The sequence below is a fragment of the Pinus tabuliformis genome, chromosome 9 (assembly GCF_031772625.1).
Source record: "Pinus tabuliformis cultivar Carrire ecotype Pingquan chromosome 9, CPIR1, whole genome shotgun sequence".
Lineage (NCBI taxonomy): Eukaryota > Viridiplantae > Streptophyta > Pinopsida > Pinales > Pinaceae > Pinus > Pinus tabuliformis.
Window position 1 is genome coordinate 774,968,848 of NC_142307.1, and position 15,469 is coordinate 774,984,316.

The 15,469-nt window shown below is 37.8% G+C and overlaps 1 pseudogene; it reads left to right on the top strand.

The window, feature by feature from the left end:
- The first annotated feature begins 7,506 nt into the window (after window positions 1-7,506).
- Window positions 7,507-8,870, top strand: LOC149151020 (guanosine nucleotide diphosphate dissociation inhibitor 1-like; annotated as a pseudogene).
- Window positions 8,871-15,469: the final 6,599 nt, after the last annotated feature.

Sequence of the window (15,469 nt, forward strand, 5' to 3'; positions counted from 1 at the left end):
TCTGGTAGACCTTGTTAAGTGGGAGATCTGCGAGATCGATTCTGGTGGTGAAAGAAGATGGCGAGCAGCGGAAAGATAGAGATCGAGAAGTTCAATGGTCAGAGTTTTGAGTTGTGGAAACTCAAGATGGAGGATCTGTTGGTGGATAAAGATCAGTGGATCGCGGTAAATCTAGGTACTAAACCAACGGGAGTGACCGATGAAGAATGGAAGAAGTTGGATCGGAAGGCAAAGAGCACAATACGATTGTGTGTCTCAGATTCAGTATTGCTTAATGTATCAGGGGAAGCTACGGCGAAGGCTTTGTGGGACAAGTTAGGGACTTTGTACCAATCTAAGTCTCTGGTGAATAAACTGTTCTTGCGGAAAAAGCTGTATAACCTGAGGATGAAAGATGGAGCCTCGGTGACAGATCATCTGAATGCATTTAATACTGTGGTAAGTCAGTTAGCGTCTGTTGATATTAAAATTTCAGATGAAGATAAGTGCATCAGTTTGTTGTGTTCGCTACCAGATTCGTGGGATAGTCTAGTTATTGCAATAGGTAGCAATGCAACTGCTTTGCAGTTTGATGAAATAGTCTCAGCCTTGCTGATGGAGGAGATGAGACGGAAAGATATGGAGAGCTAGAATGGTGATGCCTTGTCTATACGAGGACGGTCCCAGAATAGAAACAAAAATAAGTCATTGAGTGGGAGATCTAAATCTGGAGGGAGATCTAAATCTCCAGGAAAACCTGTAAAGGTGGTGTGCTGGAAATGCGGAAAGGAAGGGCTCTTCAAAAGGGACTGTAAATCTAATGCTCCTGATAAAGGAAAGTGATCTGATGATGCTCCTTCTACAGAGGCGAAAACCACCTCAGATGAAGGTGGGGATGTGTACTTGGCTTCTTCAAGTACACATGTAGATCATGAGGCATGGTTGATTGACTCAGGTGCTTCTTTTCACTTCACTCCCCATAGAGAGTGGTTCTGCAAGTATGAGAAATACGATGGTGGTGATGTCTTCTTAGGAGATGATAGGAAGGCTAGAACCATTGGTCGCGGAAAAGTAAAGTTGAAGTTGCAAGGTGGAAGGGTTAGAGCACTTCTGGGTGTTCTGCATATTCCTGTATTGGCCAGAAATCTGATTTTTGTAAGCAAGTTGGATGATGCAGGTGTAAAAACAGTGTTCGAGAAGGATACCTGCAAGATGGTTCGGGGAGCACTGGTATTGATGCGGGGAGTTCGGACTGAAACTCTGTACAAGCTGCAAGGTAGCACTGTTGTTGATGGATGCAACAATTCTGTGGTTCCTAAAAGTGGAGCTGAAAATCTAGTGGTCTCTAGAGAGAAGACCATGCTGTGGCATCAAAGGCTTGGACATATTGGAGAGAAGGGCCTTCGAATACTTCATGGTAAAGGTATGGTAGAAGGTATGAGTAATAGCTCTTTGGATTTTGATTTCTGTGAAAATTGTGTATATGGGAAGCAGAATCAGGTGAGTTTCCCCTCTGGTGGTAAGAGGGTGAAACAGATATTAGAGCTTGTGCACAGTGATGTGTTTGGACCTGTGAAGGTTCCATCACTGGGTAAGTCTGTGTACTATGTATCATTTATAGATGAATTCTCAAGGAATACATGGATATATTTCCTTAAGAAGAAATCTAAAGTCTTTGACAGGTTTAAAGAATTTAAGGCTCTGGTGGAAAATCAGACAAAGAAGAAGATAAAGGTGTTGAGGACAGATAATGGTGGAGAGTTTTGCAGCAAGGAATTTGAAGAATTCTGTAAGAAGAGTGGTATAGCACGACAGAAGACTACTCCATATACACCTCAGTAAAATGGAGTCGCAGAAAGGATGAACAAGACATTGATGGAAAGGGCAAGAAGCATGCTCAGTGGTGCCGGGTTAGGACAGGAATTATGGGCAGAGGCGGTGGATACTGCATCTTACTTGGTCAACAGGTCACCTTCATCAGTGTTGGAGGATAAGACTCCACAAGAAGTATGGACTGGTAAGAAACCCTCTCTTTCACATCTGAGGGTATCTGGATGTGATGCATACGTACATGTTCCAAAGGAGAAACAAACCAAGTTGGATAGTAAATCTGAAAAGTGCATCTTTATTGGGTATAAGGGTTGTTTAAAGGGTTATAAGCTTTGGAACCCGGTCACACGAAAGGTTGTGTACAACCGAGATGTGGTGTTCAAAGAGGTAAAGGATGTTATTAAACATGAAGTCCAACCAAAGGAACCTAAGAAGATAGAGTTTGAGCTAAAGGAGGAAGAATCAGACTCTGCAGCAGAGGAGGAATCAGAAGATGAAGAGCCACAAACTCTGGCTATGAGAAGATCAGTTCGAGAAAGAAGGCAGCTAGAAAGGTATAGTCCTTCTGCTTTTTGTTCAAATTTTGCTTTGTTTGTTACTGATGATGATCCCAAAACTGTGAAGGAAGCAATAGATTCAGAGGATGGAAAACTCTGGAAAGAGGCCATGGTTGATGAAATGGCATCTTTGCACAAAAATGAGGCTTGGGATCTGGTGGAGTTTCCGGCTAGAAGGAAACCCATTCGCAACAAATGGGTGTTTAAAAAGAAGACAAATGCAGAAGGGAAGGTGGAGAAATACAAAGCTCGGTTGGTAGCAAAAGCTTATTCCCAGGTGCCGGGAATTGATTTTGGTGATATTTTTTCTCCTGTTGCCAAGGTAACTTCTATTAGGTTACTTTTATCTGTTGTTGCTGCTTTTGATTTTGAGGTAGAACAGATGGATGTGAAGACATCATTTCTTCACGGGGATTTGGAAGAGGAAATCTACATGAAGCAACCTGAGGGCTTTGCGGTGAAGGGTAAGAAAGAACTGGTATACAAGTTAAAGAAGTCTCTGTATGGGTTAAAACAGTCACCAAGGATGTGGTATCAAAAATTTGATACATTTATACGGGGACTTGGCTTCACCAGAAGCAAAGAAGATCACTGTGTGTATTTTAAATTAATTGGTGACCATGTTATTTATCTGGTCTTGTATGTGGATGATATGTTGCTGGTTGGAAATGACAAAGAAATTATCCAGGACTTGAAGACCCAATTGTCCTCCAAATTCGACATGAAAGATCTTGGTGCTGAAAACTATATTTTGGGCATGGAAATTAAAAGAGATCGGGCAAAGAGGAAGCTCTGGTTAAACCAGAGGAAGTATGTCAAGACAATACTGTAGAGGTTTAATATGCAGGATAGTAAATCGGTGAAGGTTCCTATTCCTGTAGGTGTGAGGTTATCTGCTGAACAGTGTCCCAAGACACAAGAAGAGGAAGAGGACATGTCCCGTGTTCCATATGCGAGTGCAGTCAGTAGCCTGATGTATGCAATGGTCTGTACTAGACCAGACATTGCACATGCAGTGGGAGTATTGAGAAGGTTTATGTCAAAACCAGGGAAGAAGCACTGGCCAGTAGTGAAGCGGGTTTTCAGGTATTTGCGTGGCACTAGTGATTATGGTTTGTGCTACCAAGGAAGACCAGGATTGGACAGAGTGTTGGATATTTGTGGCTTTGTTGATGCAGACTGGGCTGGAGATCTGGATCAGAGAAGATCTACAAGTGGGTATGTGTTTAACCTATTTGGAGGTGCAGTCAGTTGGATGAATAAGAAACAATCTGTAGTGGCACTATCAACTACAGAAGCAGAATACATGGCAGCCACTCATGCAAGCAAGGAAGCAGTTTGGTTGCAGAGATTGTGTTCAAGTATGGGGTTAGTACAGGGAGCTATAAGAATAGACTGTGATAGCCAAAGTGCATTTTTCTTGGCAAAGAACCCTGCTTATCATTCAAAGACAAAGCACATTGATGTTCAGTATCACTTTGTGAGGGATATGATAGAAGACAAAAAGGTGTTGCTGGTAAAGGTGGAAACTTTGAAGAATACTGCAGATGCATTAACAAAATCTGTGAGCTCTAAGAAGTTCTCTTGGTGTAGAGAAACAATGGGCATTTCAGGGCTAGAAAAATGACTAAGCTCTCCTGTGGCCCCCTGTGGGAAGAAAACAACAAGTGGGAGATTGTTGGGTTGTGTTATATTCTTTCCATGACTAACCTATATTAGGTTGGGCGAACCTACCTATGGTTTTCGGTCCATGGTTTTGGACGCGATGGTTTTTGGTCCATGGTATTGGATGATTCGGCATGTATAAATATGTATTGTAACATCGAAAGGAATATAATGAAAAATCAAGCTGGTAGTCCCCATTTTGGGATCCAGGGGAAATCTCTGTGTATATGTGTTTTATGTGTTATGCTCTCGCATTGTTTATTTTCTGTGTTTTAGAATTCGTATGCAGGTAATTTCTATACAGGGTTAAAACCTACACCCTTGACATATCTGATAAGCCTATATGTATCTCCATTATTTTATGTTGTAATACTTGGCTTTGCAACTCTAATGGAAACTCTTATTATTTGATGCTCTTGTTTTTAGGATTTGGGGTTTGTTTTATCTTTCTCCTAAGTTATTATCCCAATATTATTCTTTAACTATTTTCTTTCTACTACCATTCCAATGATTGGCATCTGACTGAGGAAGGCTAGCATTATATACCATAGTACTAATTGGCTCATTATTCCAACTATTCCAACCCTCATTATTTCATCCTCCCTTTTTTAGTAATTCCTAGTTGGTTGAAATTCCATTCCAGCTATTACCCCAATTTAATCCTTTATCTATTAGAACTAGTGTTCCAAGAATTAGCATCTAATTGATTAAGGTTGGAATTATTTTTCATGGTACTAGTTGGTTCAATATTCCAACCATCCTTCCAACCCTCATTATCTGATACTCCTGTCTTCAGTGATTGTTGGTAGCTGCAAATTCCACCCCGACTATTAATTTTTTCTCCAATGCCACAATTTTAACATTGTACTCGCGACCCCAATCTGATTTTATGTTTGATTTTACATATTTTGGGTTCCATCCATCATTACATAGAACTTTTGGTAGAATATTCCCCTCACTTTGTCTTTTTTCACTCTATCCATTATCTCAATATGATCCATTTTCCATTGCCTTGGACCTAGTGTTCCAACCATTGGCTTGTGACTATTGGTCAATATTTAATCCATTCATGTTGAGAGATAGATGATTATCTAAAGCACTCTTATCCATTTCTTTCGAATTTAAAATCAAACATCCCGAACCAGCTCTCTAGATTGGAGATTTATCCTAGGATTTCCAATTAGATGTGAGAACCTTGTTGGAATTGTCCTCTTGAACTAGTGAATTTGCAAAAATATTCTCAAAGTTAGGCTACTCCCTAAAACCAAAGATATCATATGAAGGCCTATTGACATATGAAAATTTCCCCTCTTCATCTTGTAGATCATCAAAATCCAACCCAATACACAAGCTTCATGGCAACATTTCTTTTTTATTTGGTGCCCTGCCTAAGATTTTGAAGAATTCACAGATATCCAATTTTCTATACTGGTAAACCAAAGGTTCCTTTGCCTCCTACATACAAATAAAATGAAGTATCACTACCCCTGGTCTCCATGCCTCATCCTCATAGATAATCCTATTTCAAGACTCATTTATTGATGTTTTACTAACTCTAGTTCAAGTGTCCAAACAAAACATTTTCCTGTGAAAATTTGCACATATTTTAATGTAATGATCAACATATGTAGAAATTACATATAAATAAAACACACAAAATATATCTGAATAGAAAATATAAACGCTGAAAGGTTTTACTAGGAGAGCTATTTTCTTGGACTACTTTTGGACCAACATAAAAAACTTGAATGAAAGGATTTCTTCAACATCATTTGAGCATTGTTCAAATCACTACTAATGAATGTACAAACAAGTACCAAACATTTCAAATATTACCCCATAAAATTTCAAAATATGAACCTGTTCCCATAGGAGCACATCTACCCCAAGAACATGATGTGACTGCATGAGAAAGGGCATCCTTCACACCTTTTACAGTTTCTCTCTCAAAGCATTTAATGGGTGTCTACATATTCATATTTAAGTTACTATGTGGCTCTTGATGATATTTCTAAGCATAGAGAGTGTGACCAGATCAAGGCCTTGTACAAGGAAGTGATGTCCATCATAAACTTCATCATAGTGTATATTGTTTTCCACTATATTTACCAAATTCACTTTACTTGTAGCTACTTAGACTTGCAAGGACTAGATTTGGCCACTAGTAGCTTGCATTTAAGCACTTTTTTAATGTTGGATGAGCATTGCCTGACATGATAGTGAGTGATTTATGGAAGAAACTGAGGATACATATTACATCAGATAGATATGGTTCTTCTACAATGCAAGAAACTATTATTGATCCTTATTTTTGGGCATAGGTTAAGTATGTTTTATTCTTCACCAAGCCAGTTTATAACATGATTTTCTTTGAAAAGTAATATCGACCAATGATTGGGTTGGTTTATGAACAAATGGACACCATGCTAGGCCAACTTAAGGAAATTATTGAGCTGAGAGATGTAAAATTATGTGATTATATTTTACATAAAGGTGGAAGAACGGTGGGTGAAGCAAAACTTCCACTTGATTCCTTAGCATATATCCTTACACAAAAATGCTTTCCTACATCATGGTTGGAAACATTGTGGTGTCAAGAGAAATCCAACATGGATCCAAAGGTTGAAATTGATTACGTGTAAGCAGTAGACAAGCTTTTCCCTAATGAGGAGTGTGATATCATACACAAATAATTGAGCAGATTCATGAATATTGAAAGACTATTGTTGTGCCCATTAAACTAGAGATTTGAAGAAAATGACTTCTCTTAGTTGTGGAACATGCATGGCGGTTTTTCCCTACAACTGTAGTGCTTAGTGAAATGGGGGATTTCATGGGTTCTAAATACTTGAAACAGTTTACCATGTACAAAATCCCATTCTAGCAGAAGAGGCTAAGGTGAAGAATTAGGCTAAGAACAATTAGCATTTTTATAATGGGCAACTCCTAAATCTCTCAAGATTTTATATTTTAAAAATTTAAGTTTATATTGGGCCAATATGCAAGAATTTACCATACTAGGGCTATAGTGTTTCTAAGGAAGACTATACAGGTGAGGTGGGATTTAGATAGACCCCATGCATATTTTTTTTCCTTTGCACTTTCTTGATGTTGACTAAAAAATTTATGACTTTATTAACTTGCTATCTAGTTTGGCTACAAATTTCCTTTAATATAATCATTACTCATTTGGGTTTAAAAGAAAAAAGTTATTCTACTGACCCAGTTAACATATGTGCATCTTATTTAACCCTAGTATGGACAGCAAAAACACGTTACTACAGCCAATGCAAATGATATGTAGGGAAAACTGGAAATGAAGTCTTTCAAGTGGTGATCTAAATACATGTGTAAGAAGATCTCCAAAATTCCATCCGATTGGCACATGATATTTCAAGTTTTCTTCTTTCTTGGAGAGATACATATGCTTTTAGTTGTTTGAAATTTTGATTGCCCATTGGATGTCATAGGTGAGATGGATGTAAAATGAGGATTACTTAGAGAACCAACTATGCCACTAAAATATTATTTACCGTAGCTAATAATAGAATTATTTTTCAAACTTTAAATTTGGGTCATTGTGTAATTGATTGAATGATTCTATTTAATAATTTCAACATTTTTAAGAAATACGCAAACCACATTTTTCATTTCCACTAGATGAATTATTATGATTTTATAATTTCTTTATAAATTCATTTTGTAAATGCATAGGTGACATTTGACAAGGAGGGTAAAGAAAATGGGGTGACATCAGAAGATGAAGTTGCCAGATGTAAAAAAATTGTTTGTGATCCGTCATATCTACCTAATAAAGTAATTTTACTTCCATGATCTCAAACTTAAAATATATTTTGTTATAGCAGAGTTGTAAAATATTCCTATGTCATGTTACATAAAATGTTTTCTTCAGTCAGGTTAAGAATATAGTTAAGTTTTCTCAAGCATTTTGTATCATGAGCCACCACATTTACACATGATCATTTTTTCTTTTATTTTTATTATAGCATAGTTGTATAATATTCCTATGTCATGCTACCTAACATGTTGTTTTTGTGTCATGTTAAGAAGATAGGTAAGTTTTCTCAAACAATTTTCATCATGAGCCACCCCATTCTGAATATAAATGATTCACAATCACTGCAGATTATTTTGCCTCAAAAGAAAGTTGGATGCAAATATGGTATGTATATATTCTGATTCATATTTTGTCTTTTTGTCTTGTGATTTTCTGGATGAACGCGAGGAATTTAGATTTTTCACTCATTACAGACGATAGTTTCTCAATAGCAAGGTTTAAACTTTATGGATGACATACATGTAAATGCACGAATGTAGATTTATGATTGAAGATAGCAAGTTTTTATAGTACCCTCTACTCTGTAATTTATATGCCTTTTATTCACCTTTAATTTTTGTAAGTATTTCTTTTGTTGTTCCCATTCACATAATATTTCTCCCAAAGGAAAGTACATCTCATTTGATTCAAGAGAAGCAGAGAGAGACCAACCTGAGGAAGAACTACAACTAGGATTAAATTTTCTTAGAGAAGTTGATAAGATGTTTTTTAACACTATACAATATATATGAACTTGTTAATGAACCATCTCTTGACAATTTATTCATATCAAAACTAAATGATCTTCCCATACTTTCTTTGAATTTTTCATTTATGTATGGATAGCTTGCTATTATCGTCTAGGAAGGTACCATAGTGTAGAGAATTTTTTCCTGCAAAGCTATGACGCAACCATACATTTTGAGACAATGGTTCAAGGCATGCTTTCAATGTACACGCAAATCACAAGAAATGTACAGTTACTATATATTTACACTTGAATATTTTTTATTTTATTTCTTTGTAGGTTTATTTTAGTTGTTTCTGTTAGCGTCAGTATCTTCAAAATTCTATCAGTGATCAAACTACTCTTTTGCATGCATATTAGGTGTCTCATCCGATCAGCTGCATTCCATTAGGTCATGGATCAACTGATGGTAGTGGTTTCATTTTAGTTTCCCTCATGTCATATACCTGTTGGCATGTTCAAAACCTTTTTTCAGTCATTTATAGTCATTTCAGTTCATATCATTCAGTTTTATGGTTTAGTTTCACTAGGTCTAGGGTTTGTCATCACAGTCATCAAATTTGAATAAAAAGGTCAGCAAGCACATGAGGAGGATAAATAAGTTCATAAAATCATAAATTTACTTCTGTTATGCTCAATAATTCTTTTTTACCTCAAAACTCTTTTTTGAGGTGAAAACATAATTTTCCCATTATTGTACAAATTTCATGTAATTTCAATGTTTCTATATGTAATAAGTGTTCCAAAAGCTGTTCCTAGTGACAATGTCAAACTCCTGCCATTCAAAAAAATCAATGTAAAAGCCCACCCGCAAAAAGGAAAAAGTCAGAATGTAAGTGAAACAAAGCATTTGTGAAAAAGCTAGCAAAACATTAGAAAAGTGGTTTTGGTTAATCAAAAATTAAAAGAGAGGGATATAAAAGCCAATCCATATGTTTAAGACTTCATTGTTGCAATTGAAAGTGCCAAAGGGAGCAAAATCGCGTTTTTGAAGAAAGAGGGCAAAAACAGATGAAAAAATTTGTCATCTTGCTGGCGCTGCGCACCTGTGATTTGGCACTGCACACACAATCGGCACTGCACACCTGTTGCAGGTTTTCCACTGCATTTTGGTTTGGCACTGCGCACCTGTTCCAAAAGCCACAAAAACTTCAAAACTCATCCAAGCCTCCTAAAAATCAAATTAAAGCTTGTTCCAAGTAAGTAAATCGTTCCTCCTTGCTTAGGAAAGTTGTGTTTGGTATCTTGGTTGTTTTTGGTTTCCTTTAAGAAAAACCCTAGCTAAATTGCTAATGTAAACCCTAGCTATCCTCCAAGCTGTCTCATAGATTTTTAAGGGTGCTTTCTTTCTGTTGTTTCTATCCCCTTAATATATTTTCCCTAAAATCACATTCCCTCTCCCAAAATCATTAACATTCACTCCCTAAACCCCACTCTCATTTACCAAACCCTAGCCCTATACCCTATTCCCAAACCCTAATTCTGACGTCCCATTACTTCACTACATCCACTTCATTATTAACCCCTCATTCCACATTCATAATACCATTCACTCCCCACATTTCCCAAAAATAAACCCCTCCTCCTACTATTCACTTCTTATATACACTACTCACCTCATATTTTAAAAACTCTTGACACTCATCTACTTTCACTTCAAATTCATAAGCATGGAGATAGATTCCAACTATGAGAGGGAAGAGGAAACACTCAGTGATTCTTATTGAGAAGCTCATGTGCCAGGAAAGCCACACAAAGGGGGGGAAATCATCCACGAGGAGCCCACTACTCTTACAAAATTACTTGCTTGTCCTCTTGCTGTAACTTTCTTTAAACATTAGTCTTGTTATCAGTTTTGTGAAATGGTAGAGAGGGTGAAATATCATCATGCGCTTTCTAGGTTGTTTGTTCTTCATCTTCACAATGGCCAGGTGAACCTTGCTGGTGTCTCTTTCACCTTGACACTTGATACCATTGCAGTAGCAACAAGCATCCCTAATGTAGGTGAACAATGGAATAAGGGGCAGCATGTGGGCAGAGAACATTATGAGCCTTACATTAAGGCTGGATATCACAGGCAAATCAGCAGGGTTTTTCCTTTCAAATACTTGTAGAACATTTATGCTCCTCTCATGAAACTCATCATCAAGTATTTCACCTGTGAAGGAAGGTTTTCCCGCCTATATACATATCATGTCAGATTGTTGATGCATTTCACAAGAGTGAGGATGATGAACCTCCCATACTTTATATGTAGGAATATTGAGAAGATGGCTCTCTATGTGCAAAGGAAACCTTTTCCTCAACAATTCAACAACATTTACCACTTTTCACTGATTAAAATAGTTGTTTTGCATCAGCTAAGTTTGTTGAACATACCGTGGGATACCTTTGTTTCCCATGAGATTTTCAAAGGCCCTTAAGTGATTCCATCAGTGCCTCAAGAGGAAGGAGGGCCATCAAGACAGCCAGATGTTCATGAGACTGAAACTACATGTGTGCCAGTGTTTGTCACCTATGAGAGAGGCACTAGGGGGCTTTTTTCTACTACCAGACGAGTATTATCTCCACCAGGGGTGGAAGGGGTCTCGTTTTCTTCACCAGACCACAGGCAAATGTTATCTTCACTGGGGGTGAAAGGGGCTTTGCCTTCTTCTCCAACTATACAGGTTGACTAGCAGTCAAAGAGCAAGGACAAAGGGAAACAAAAGATGCATGAGGAGGTCCTTCTTGAAGGGCAAGACAAAGATTTTATTTTGATTGAGGAAGATGTCACTGATTTATGCTCTTAAAGCTCAAGACTCAAGGACATGATTATCAAAGAGAAGGAAGCTGAAATACAAGCCTTATCACTTAACCTTCAGAGGGCCAAATGGATTATCAACTATCTTGAGCAGGAAAACAAGCAACTGGAAGATAAGCAAACTATTATGGAGCTGCAAATGATTAGGGAAAATAGGCAAATGGCAAAGAAGAGAAAAATCAAGAGGACCTCCCTTGAGCAAGAAATTGAGGCTGACTGAGAATCATGGGTGGAGAGGGAAAACATTCACCTTGAGAAGATGCTTGAGAAGGCCAACAAAGAGAAGAAAATGTTGCACGATATGGCCTATCACTACCTAACCCGGAACCAAATTTTCAAAACAAGGGTGAAGAGGTTGAAGGCCAAGCTAAAAAGAGTTTTGGGGAGAAAAAAAGAGAAAGATAAGCTCAAGATATTGGCTGAAGCCTCATTGCCCTAGCAAAGCACCTAAAAAGGATCACTCATGCCAAATTTCATGAAATTTGGAGCATTTTTTGTCATTTTTGAAATTTTTAATGCAAAAAACAGGTTTTGGTGGGGGCATCCAATTGGAAAAAAGTTTGTATTTTTGGAATCAACATGAAAAGATATGCATGCTCAAAAATGGCTGAGAATTTTGGACAAGTTCTAAGTCTCCAAAAGGGAAAAAAACACCCAAAAAGTGCCCTCTCTGCAACTTTTTTGCCACACAGGACACAGTCTTGGGAGAATCAATTTTTGGAGAGGCAAATGGACTCCAAATTCAGAAATTCAAGTTGTTCCAGAAAGTAGACCCACCAAGATTTCCAATGAGCTATCCTACACTATATTTGGACTTCAGGAAACCTTCCAAAGTGGCCTAGAAAAAGTGTTGTGCATAGGCTCAGTGGCGCTGCGCATAGGAGGAATTTTGCCAGTTTTGCCTGTTTTTCCAAATTTCGCCTAGTTTTCTCTGCAATTGGCTTTTTCTTGCCCTCTTGGTGAAATTATCATGGTGAATGATGTAATTTGATGTAATTATGGATGTAAAACGCTCAGTAGGGTAGATACATCAAGTCAATGGTGGTTTTAACTGAATGAATTGGTTTCCTTGGTTTTAGAGGCAAGTTGTTCCACCACCTATATTCCTGTTCTTAGTTTAGATATTGTTGAAACCACCTATTTTCTCATGGATTCGACCCTAATAGCTGGCTTGAGTAGTTTCCTTGCCTATATCATGTACTTTTTCATTCATTTGTAAAGGTTGGACTTTGGAAGAAGTGTTGGACTCACTTAACATTTTGTATCAACAGTTGGCAAGGAATAAAACCAGGTTTCAAAGCTATTTTTGTGGTATTCTTGTGATAGTGAGTTTTATGTATTGTTTCTTCTTTGTAATGAGTTTTTCTAATGTTTTATATGTATCCACATCTCTCTCTTTATTCTAAACTAAATGAATCAAGGTGAATAGACAAAATTCACTAGATTTACAGTGCTTTGTCTTGGGATTGCATTTAGTTTTCAATGTTTTCATTGTTTGAAGAGGATTCATAGCTTTCTTATGCCCTCCTCAACTCCTCAGTTGTCTTACTCTACCATCCCAATCCTTTGCTAGTACATAAGCTCTTGTCTACCCTACCCAACAGGACATGACTGTATTCCTGAGTTGATTTCCCGGATCCAAGCTGCCTTCTCCAATTGATCTAGCAACCAACCATCAAAATCAAACAAAATCCTCTGACCCAATATACCTAGCCTAAAATCAGAAATTATTTTCAGTCATCTCAAGCACTAGTTTCCATATTCTAATTGAGATTTACAAGGAGAGAGCCCTCTCCCGACCTAGTAGGGCTAGCTACCAGGTTAAGCGTGGTTTGATGTTACCCTAGACCTGCCTTCCTTCAGCCTGAGGTAGATTCCAGGCTCTAACATAGTGGCGACTCAATTGGGGAAGAACTGAAAAATATAACCCCAGTACCTTTAAAACAATTCTAGACTTTTGGATGATAGGTTTAGAATTCTTTTGGTTGAAAAGATTGTAATGTCCATTTGAATTTTGGGAAAAATTCAACACACTGGCTTCCAAAAGATACACCAGGGCCAATCCTAATCTTGATCCTCCTCCCATGTTTGAAAACCCACATCTCATTCCAAGAATTCTCAGGCAAGAAAGTTCTTTGAGTCCTAGACCAGTTTTCATATCTCATTCATGCCCAGTCATATTTCAATATCTTAAAGATCTCCCTTTTGATGAACACTTTGATTTGTCTTTGTTTGAAACTAAATATGAAAGTGCGATTGCGAATAGATCAATTGATGCTTATATTTTGAATTCATTTCAAACATCTATTGTGGCTACCGATATTCCTGAGCTCCTAGAATCAACATCTGCTACTCTTGGTTCATCTGTTGTTTTATCTAGTTCTGAAATTCATACTAAACAACCTTTTATCCCCACCCTTCCCATTCAACCCACCATATCTGATTAGAGATCTGCCATCTCTTCTCCTCCTTCAACACATCAAACATTTATCATCTCATCTCCTCCTTCGACATCTCATACACCCATCACATCGACTGTTGTTGTTGTTATAAATCCACCTGTTTTTCCAAGGCCAGTTTCCAATCCACCTCAAGTAATGGCTGCCAGATATGCACCTCTCGTTTTGCCACAGAACTTGGATGCTATGCCTGTTGATTACCAAAGTAAGATACCATTGTTCGATGCTACTCAAGGTATCACAATGCAGCAGCATGTTGACAGGATGAATGACATCTTTGATCTTAATGAGATAGATGAAGAGAATGCGACCATGTGATTATTTGTGCAAAGTTTTGGAGGCGAGGTGCGAAAGTGGTTCAGAGCACTACCCACAGGGACTATTAATACATTGTCGGTTCTTCATAGACAATTTCTGGATCATTGGGAGGTAAAGAAAAATCCACTCCAAATTCTTTCCGAGTATGAAAATATAAAGAGGAATGCTAGTGAAAGTGTTCAGGATTACTGTGTAAGATTCAATACTGTCTATAATGCTATTCCAGCTGATATCAAGCCACCGATGGGGCTGGCTTTGATAAAATTCCCCGATGGTTTTGATCCCGACATGGCATACCAATTGAGAGAACGAGATCCTGCTACATTGGAGGATATGCAGAAAATTGCAGTGAGTGTGGAGGCAAATCTGCTAGCTAAGAGAGCTAGGACAAAGACCAAGAAGAAAGTGACCATAAAGGAAGAAGCTTCTTCCTCAGATCATTTGCTTCGTAAAATTGAGAAAATGTTTGATAGATTCACCATTGCAGATAAGCCAGAGACACAAATCAGAAATCCAAATTTCCATGGTCAGCAGCAACCACAGTTCAGGATTAAACAGCGGGAGCAAAGAGCACAAGATCAATCAACACAGCAGCAAGTCAAAACACCTCTACAACAGAACTATGTGCATGGCCTAGAGTCAGAGGATGATGAGAATCCAATAGGAGAGGAGAATCACTTTTTTAAAGAAGATGGTTTGTTTATTTATATCACGGAGGATGAGGAATATTTAGAAAGCTCGGCTGTATAGAAAGATGAGGATTTTATCCTAGCCAATGAAACAGTCATAGAAGAAGAATCACATGAATAATAGAGGGGATATATGAATGAACTGACAACGCAACAAAGATAGTATTCACTCAGGAGCAGGGATGTACTCACCAATCCGATTCAAAAGCGAAAGGAAACAACACAACCTAAGAATGATTCTCCAAATGTTCAGAAGAAAGGAAAGGAGCCAGCAGATCCTACTTCCAGCAAAGTACAATCTGCAAATGAGAAGTCAAATCAGCCAAGTACAGCAAAGGAAAATTCTGAAAAGAAGGATTCTCCAGCAAAAAAGGTAGATAAAATTGCAGCTTTTAGCTTAGAGAATGAGATTGCTAAGTTAAAAGTGTCGATACCTCTGACTGAATTAATGAAGAAAAACAGTTATAGGAGTCAAGTGTCAAATATTTTGAATGTAGATCTCCTGTTTGATATGGTTAATGTGGAAGATGACCAACCCGAGCTTATTTTTACATCAGCCTTAGATTGCATGATTATGTCTTGC